Source organism: Herpailurus yagouaroundi, unplaced genomic scaffold (assembly GCF_014898765.1).
Source record: "Herpailurus yagouaroundi ecotype Mexico unplaced genomic scaffold, PumYag 159, whole genome shotgun sequence".
In the NCBI taxonomy this organism is placed as follows: domain Eukaryota; kingdom Metazoa; phylum Chordata; class Mammalia; order Carnivora; family Felidae; genus Herpailurus; species Herpailurus yagouaroundi.
Genome location: NW_024412400.1, coordinates 79,673,437 through 79,681,855, shown reverse-complemented (window position 1 = coordinate 79,681,855; position 8,419 = coordinate 79,673,437).

Below are 8,419 nucleotides of genomic sequence, written 5' to 3'. Positions count from 1 at the left end.
GCTTTAGGACAATCAGTAAGCAGGGTGGTAACAGTTGGGTCTCTGTGTACTCAAGGTTACAAGGAATAGCATAAAAAGAACATTTTTCTCACATAGACTAGAGCCAGTTAGATCACCACCCAGCACGGTCAGTGTCTTGCCTACAGCTGGAGACGAATGAATAAATACTTTAATAAAGGCAGTGGAAACTTTGTTTTTCATAATATATATTTCATTCTTCCAGAACACCATGATTTTGGAGTGCCTTTTAATAATTTTTCAGCTGCTAAATCACTACAGAGGGACAGGACAGCTTTTAGTTTCTTCTTCAAGCCTATGTTGAGTAACTCCAAAGTTCTGCCTTGGGGTCTCATACTTTAGGTGGATATGACAAAATGGGACATGAAGACAAACTGGAGAGTGGTTCAGATAGGGTGCCACCCCAAGATCTTTCCTATTACTGTTTGTAGCTCTTTCTTATACCCAGCCTTATAGTGACAAAACTTAAGGCCTGGAACAGGAATGAGGTGCCAAAGCATTAAAAAGACGGTGGGGCCTGAGTCACAAATCCAGATGGAAGAGACATCAGGTGTCAGCCAATCTAGTCCCGCATTTGATGATTGATTTCCTTCATAATAGCAGATTCCAATTTGGTTAATGTTTACTGAGCAACTATCATGTGCCAGGCACTGTGCTAGGTGTTTTTACACATAGTGTCTTACTTATTCCTCCTTTCCACGTGATGAGAAAGGTGTTATATCTCCTAGAACTTAGATAGATTTGATGTCAAGAGCACTGATCTGTGGTTAGCATTCTCTTCTCTTCCAAGAGCATATTTCATTCATTTAATCATGAAAAGTCTATGAATCCTTCAGTAATGGTTCCCAGACTCTGGATTCTATTAAGCCTATGGAGTTATTGCAAGAGAATCTCTGAATCAAAATATGTGCTCAAGATTGCCTAGAGACTGCAAAGGACACGCATATTTCATTCATATGTACATATATTTTTCAAGGGTATGTGATGCTGTTGTAATTAATCAAACATAATTTTTGAGACCGTGCTACTAAAACCATCACATATTTTATCAATAATTAGAATTTTAAAATTAATATACAGATTTTTTGAGTAGTTTTACATTTACAGAAAAGGTGAGTAGAAAGTACAGAGTTCCCATATACCCTTTTCTACCCACCCCCCCCCCCGAGTGTCCCCTATTTTTATTTCTTCCACTGATGTGGTGTATTTGTTACACACACACACACACACACACACACACACACACACACACACATATTTGTTGAGGAGCCAATATTGATACATTATTATTAAATAAGCTACATAGTTCATATTAGGGATTACTTTTTGTGTTGTATATTCCATGGGTTTTGATAAATGCCCATACGTACAGCCACCATTATAGTACTGTATACAAGTTTCACTACCCTATAAATTCCTTGGGCTCTACCAATTCATCCCTCCTTTCCTCTCCATGAACCACTAGTATTTGTATTGTCTGTATAGTTTTGCCTTTTCCAGAATGTCATATAGTTGGGAGTCATGTAGTATTTACCCTTTTCAAATTGGCTTCTTTCACCTAGCAATAGGTATTTCAGATTCCTCTGTATCTTTTCATGGCTTGGTAGTTTACTTCTCTCTATCACTGAAAAATATTTCCTTGTACGGATGAACCATATAGTTTCTTTATCCATTCTCCTATCGAAGGTCATCTCAGTCGCTTCCAAGTTTTAACAATTATGAAAACATGTTCTATGAACATGCATGTGCAGATTTTTGCGTGGACATAAGTTTTCAAATCACCTAAGAACATACCAAGGAATGCAATTGCCGGATTGTGTGGTAAAAGCACTTTTATTTTTGTAAAAAAAAATTGGCAAACTGTCTTCCGAAGTGGCTGTACCTTCCTGAATCCCCTTCGACGATGAATCAGAGTTCCTGTTGTTCCACATCCTCATCAGCATTTGGTGCTGTCAGTGTTTCAGAGTTTGGTCCTCATCAGTATATAGTGGTATCTCATTATTGTAGTATTAATTTGAAATTCCCTATTACATGTGTTGTTAAGTGTCCTTTCATAACCTTTTTTTGTTTTTTTGTTTTTGTTTTTTGTTTTTTTTGCCATATGTATTTCTTCTTTGGTGCAGTGTCTGTTCAGATGTTTTGTTCATTTTTCAATTGGGTTTTTTGTTTTCTAACCATTGGGTTCGAAGACTTCTTTGTATACCTTAGATAACAGTTCTTTATCAGATGTGTGTTTTGCAAATATTTTCTCCCAGTCTGTGGCTTATATTTTCATTCTCTTAACAGTGTGTTTCACGGAGTAAGAGTGTTTAAATTGAATGAAGTCCCAATTTGTCAATTTTTTCTTTCATGTGTTTGTGCTTTTGGTGTTTCTAAATAGTCATTGCCAAACTCAGGGTCACCAAGATTTCTTACTAAGTTATCTTCTAGGAGTTGTATAGTTTGGGATTATATTTAGGTCTATGACCCATTTTGGTTTTTTTATTTTAAAAAAAAAATTTTTTTTAACGTTTATTATTGAGAAACAAAGAGAGAACAGAGCATGAGCATGGGAGGGACAGAGAGAGGAGCAGACACAGAATCTGAAGGAAGCTCCAGGCTCCCAGCTGTCAGCACAGAGCTCAATGTGGGGCTCGAACTCACAAACCCAGTGAGATCATTGACCTGAGCCGAAGTCAGACGCTTAACTGACTGAGCCACCCAGGCACCCCTCTATGACCCATTTTGAATTAATTTTTGCAAAAAGTATGAAGTCGTATCTAGACTCACTCTTTTTTGGCATATGAACATCCTGTCGTTCCAGCGCCGTTTGTTGCAAAGACTGTCCTTTCCCCATTGAATCGTTTTTGTTCCTTTATCAAAGATCAGCTGACTCTGCTTGTGTGAGCCTATTTCTAGGCTCTCTATTCTGTTCCTTTAGTCTATTTTTTTTCCACTGCCACACTATCTTCATTACTATAGCTAATGTCAATCCTTCAACTTGGTTCTTCTTAAATATTATGTTGGCTCTTCTGGGTCTTTTGCCTTTCCATAGAAACATTAGAATTACTTTGTTGGTACCCATGAAATAACATTCTGGGATCACTAATCCCTTGATGGAGATTGCATTGACTTTATAGATCAACTGGGGAAGACATAATACCTCGACAACATTGAGTTTTCAATCTGCGTGCTTGAAAACTGCGTGTGGGGGCGCCTGGGTGGCGCAGTCGGTTAAGCGTCCGACTTCAGCCAGGTCACGATCTCGCGGTCCGGGAGTTCGAGCCCCGCGTCGGGCTCTGGGCTGATGGCTCAGAGCCTGGAGCCTGTTTCCTATTCTGTGTCTCCCTCTCTCTCTGCCCCTCCGCCGTTCATGCTCTGTCTCTCTCTGTCCCCAAAATAAATAAACGTTGAAAAAAAAAAAAAAAAAAAAAAAAAAAGAAAACTGCGTGTGGTTGTCCTTTATATAGACCTTATACATATTTTGTTCAACTATTACCCAAATATTTCAGTTTTTTTGCTGCCAATGTAAATGGTATTGTGTGATTACATTTTTTAAAAAAAAATTTTTTTTTTCAACATTTATTTATTTTTGGGACAGAGAGAGACAGAGCATGAACGGGGGAGGGGCAGAGAGAGAGGGAGACACAGAATCGGAAACAGGCTCCAGGCTCCGAGCCATCAGCCCAGAGCCCGACGCGGGGCTCGAACTCCCGGACCGCGAGATCGTGACCTGGCTGAAGTCGGACGCTTAACCGACTGCGCCACCCAGGCGCCCCTTCATTTTAAAAGTATTAACTAGTATCAAGTGGGAGTGATATTTTTCAGGTTGAAATGTGGTCCGCATAATCCAAAAGATGAAAACTAGTCGTGTGTGTGACTTTGGATATGGAGTAACTAACAGTAGGGCTCTGAGAGCCCGCTGCAAGAAGGGTGTCTAATGGCGTTACTGTGGCAATGTCACGGTACCCCGGAAGGAGATATCTCATTTGCCGCCGAGACTCTATGAGTGGAATAAATTTTTCCATCCCAAAGAGTTTAAAACTCTTCTCTCTTGCCTCAGATGCCATAGAAATAAATGAGCGACAATCAGCCTTTGCAAAGAAGGCACAGTTTAGAGGAGTGGAGAGCTGTGGCATCACCCAACCGTTCTCCCCCGAGCCAAGTAAATAATAACTCACACTGTTTGTAGATAAAGATAAAAATCTTACCATAGGTTAAAAGCCTAGAGTGGTCTGACTTCTATCAACTGCTGAAACCATATGCTCCCTCCTCTGCTTGGCCAGTCTGGCCTTATATATCCTTCCAACCCCGCCCCCCCCCTGCTTCCACAGGGCCTTTGGCATGTGCTGTTTCTTTCCCTCTTTAGCCAGGTCATGTATCACTTCCTTGATCCTTCCAGGCCAGGCCTCTGAAAGCACTGTATACTTGTGAGCATTTGTTGCATTGTGAGTTTACATTTATTTATGTGATTCGCTGATTACAAGATTGTAAGTTCCGTGAGGGAAGGCACTGTGTCTGTTTTGTTCACCATTATGGTTCCAGTACCATGATTGTTGAGTGAATGGATGATTGATGGGATATCCCACAGACTCATGAACTGCATATATATTTCTCATTTTAGAGTACCGGGACCACCCAATGAATCATTTTATTGTCCTAAAGGGCTCCTCTAAGTATTATGGCAGAAATAGATCACTGGTATGGGTGGTTTCCCACCCAAACACTATAATCAATATTCTGGTTCCTAGACCAGTGGAAACAGAGTCAATAGCTCCCTTTATAGAGTGTTGGCTTGGTGAAGCTTATAATGGTTTGGGTAAACATTAATTTTTTTCAAAGCTTCTTTAGCAAGCATTTATTAAACATCCACTGTCTGCCATACCCCCTGTTGAGTGAGAACCATGTACGAAACCTCTCAGCCATAGTCTCCCCCTTGGAAGACTGGTGTTGCAGTGTGGGAAGGATACTCACCAATTCCATGCCAAGCTGACGGTTGAGGTGAAGTCATAGTAGGGGCTGTAACTGGTGGCTTTGGGACCCAGGCTGCATGTGTTTTTGGCTGTACAGTCTCTGAAACTTTTGGAACTGAATGCGTTAGGCGGGTCCCGCACATTTTGTTCCCTCAGTCTCCTACCGCTCCCTACTGTCCCATACCTGGCTTGGGATTTCTTCTGTTTTTGCTGCTCGCCTGCTCCCTAAGTACAGCCAGGCTGTGACTCTTGGTTGGGTCCACTCTTCCCCTGGGGTCACTGGCAGGCTGGAGAGAAGACCTGCTTTTCTCACTCCTAGTTTGTACAAGGAACTGTGGGGGCCCCCAGCAGGATCATGTGGGCCCCTGTGAAGAACTCACGGTCCGGTCAAAGAAATGATGAGCTTACAAACAGACGACCAGCACGCTCTGTCCCAGAGTGTTTACAAAAAGAGCTGTGAGAAGGGCAGTGACCGGAACACATGCTCTGGCCCGTGTATTTGTGAGTCCTGTTTATGGTGGAGGGGTAGGAGAAGGTGAGGTAAACGCAACCACGCGGGCCTTACTTTGTCCTCAGTTGGTGAAATGAACTCTGACTCTGTCGCTGTGGCACCCGAGGGAAATCACCTCGACTTCGCCTCTTTGAGCCCCCAGTTTCCACAGTTACCAACTCGTGGTGATATCAGGGCACGGTAGGGTGTTGTGAGGTTTGAAGAAAGGATGCCTGTGCCAATGCTTAGCATAATGCGTCATATGGTACAGACAACTAACTCGTGTTGAATTTGAATCCTGCTTTGCAGGAAGCTTTATAGAGACCATCGCAGATTACATGTTGGCAACTCTTGGGCCCATCTTTCATGGGAAGTCTCAGTAGGGGATCCGGCAATGCTCTTCCTTGCCCAGCCGTTGAATGCATAGAACATCCTGTGCCAGCAGTAGGCCTGGCCATGTGACTTCTTCTCCTTCTTGGCTGTTCGCACTGGCAAGCCATGAATAGTGCTTAGAACTTTTACCAAGGAGCCCAGAAGGAAGAATATTCTGTGCTTTTGCAAAGCCTGACCCTCTTCTGGAGCCAATTCTGGTGGAGAAACAGAGAACCTAACTATTCTCCTCCACTGGTGGCCACTTAAGCCCTCCTTTAATGTAATGCATGAAATGTTTCAAAGAGTCCGTGTTTGACGATCTCGGCTTCTGACGGTCACAGGAGCACCAAGACTTGCAGGTTTATAGATTCAGAGTCTCAGAGCAGGAAGGTGTCCCAAGCTTATCTGTCTACTTCTGGCATTTTGCAGTTGAGGCAATTGAAACCCAAAGAGACAAAGCCAGTGACAGACCTTCCAGGCCTGGGCTTCTGCCCCAACATTACACTGCCTTCCATACACGGAAAGAAGCATTGAGCATGAATGTGGGTATATGCCTTCGCTGGTGTTGGTTATTACAAATGACAGAACATCAGGGGCTCCCGGGGACTCAGTTGGTTAAGTGTCTGACTCTCGGTTTTGGCTCAGGTCATGATCTCACCGCTTGTGACTTTGAGCCCTTCATTCTCTCTCTCTCTCTCTCTCTCTCTCTCTCTGCCCCTCCCCTGCTCATTCTGTCTCTTAAAATAAGTAAATAAACTTTAAAAAGTTTTTAAAAAGTGACAGAACATCAGATTCAGAAAAAAAAAAAGAGAAGTGTATGCCCATAGGGGGCATCTATTAGTTTGTGTAACTGAGCCTTCAAGGAGGACACATGGCTTTGGCAATATTCTTGGGATCTGTTTTCACTCTCTCCATCACTAAGGGCCTCTTCCTTAATATCCCCTCCATTCTAAGACTTGCTTTTCCCTCAAGAAGGCCGTCCAAAGTTTCCAGGGCTAAATCTTTTCATGATCATGTGCCATAGGAAAATATGGAAGTTCTCTGTCTCCACTTTCTCTGCAAAAATCCCAAGGATCACTCTGATTGCGTTTCTTGTAACCATACTCTGCTGTAAGCCCATCATTGGGGCCGGAGATCTCGAAGTGCCAACTGATGTAGGCCATGTATTACGTTCCCGGGCAGGGGACAGACGGACCACTCAGACCCTGAGGCCTGAGAGTGGGGTGCTACTGGGAAAAGGAAATGGGGCTCAGTAGCCAAAAAATAAAAAATGTCCTCTGAGCCTCCACAGTGCTCCTAGGTGTGATTATTAATTTGAGTGTGGCTTAGGTTTATCAAATCTTCCATCTCCCTGAATTGGGAACGCTTTGCTCTCTAGCAAGCTGTACAATTTCCCAGGTGAGGCCGAGGTATGGGGTTTAGGTAACGTGATGCCCTCCTGTTCATCAGCTACCCCGGGCCGTGTTCTGTGTGTGCTTCTCTTAAGTAAAAAATGAGACAAGCGAACAAGTAAAACTCAAAATGAATCAACCAACAAATAAACAAAAACTCAAGAGCCCCATCTTTCTGATTGCTAAGAAAGTCTGACGACACATATTCCAACATAAGGCAGGATTTTCGCAGCTGTCAGGGGAGATTTCTTGGTGTGTGGGAACATGCAAACCACCTCTCTGAGCATCAGTTTGTTCACTGATAAAAGTCAGGGAATGCCTAATACTGGCACAGAGCCAACCACACATGAAGACTTTTGTGACAATGATCGCCCAACCTGGATCAAGGCAATGCACTACCTATCCCCATTCTACAGACAGGAAAGTGAGGCCCAGGGAGGTCAAACAAGCTGACAGAGTCCCCCCAGCTTGTCAGTGGCAGATCTAGGAAGCCCACCAGGCCCTTTGGCCCCAGATACTTGTAGCTTTCAATATGTCCCGTCTTCTCCGAAGAAAGTGTTAACACTTGAACTCTATTATTTTCTTTTTTAAAGGGAAATACATTTGAAATGCAAATTAACATCAACAATGTAATTCTAACAGATTGGCAAAAATAAAAAAATAAAAAATCAACGATAGCAAGTTTTAGCAATGGTGTAAGAAAATAGGTCCTTTCGTACACCATTGGTCAGTCTGCAAACCAATACAAATTTGGCAATTGTTTTTTTTTAATGTTTACTTATTTTTGAGAGAGAGAGAGAGCGCGCCCATGCATGCAAGTCGGGAAGGGGCAAAGAGAGACGGGACACAGAATCTGAAGTGGGCTCTGTGCTGACAGCAGCGAGCCCAGATGCGGGGCTCGAAGTCACGAAACATGAGATGATGAGCCTGAGCTGAAGTCAGATGCTAAACCGACTGAGCCACCCAGGCGCCTAGTAATTGTCTTTTATGATGCAACATACAGTGTGTGTGTGTGTGTGTGTGTGTGTGTGTGTTTCTAAAGTGGCACATGCAAACATGTTCATTGTGGCATTGTTTGTAATAAAGGAAAAGATAGAGACTACTAAAGGTCCATTCATAGAGGAATGGCTTAACTGTGGTGTCAGTGATATTCTGAAATACCAGAAGACAGTACATCGACAGCAGCTAACATAGCT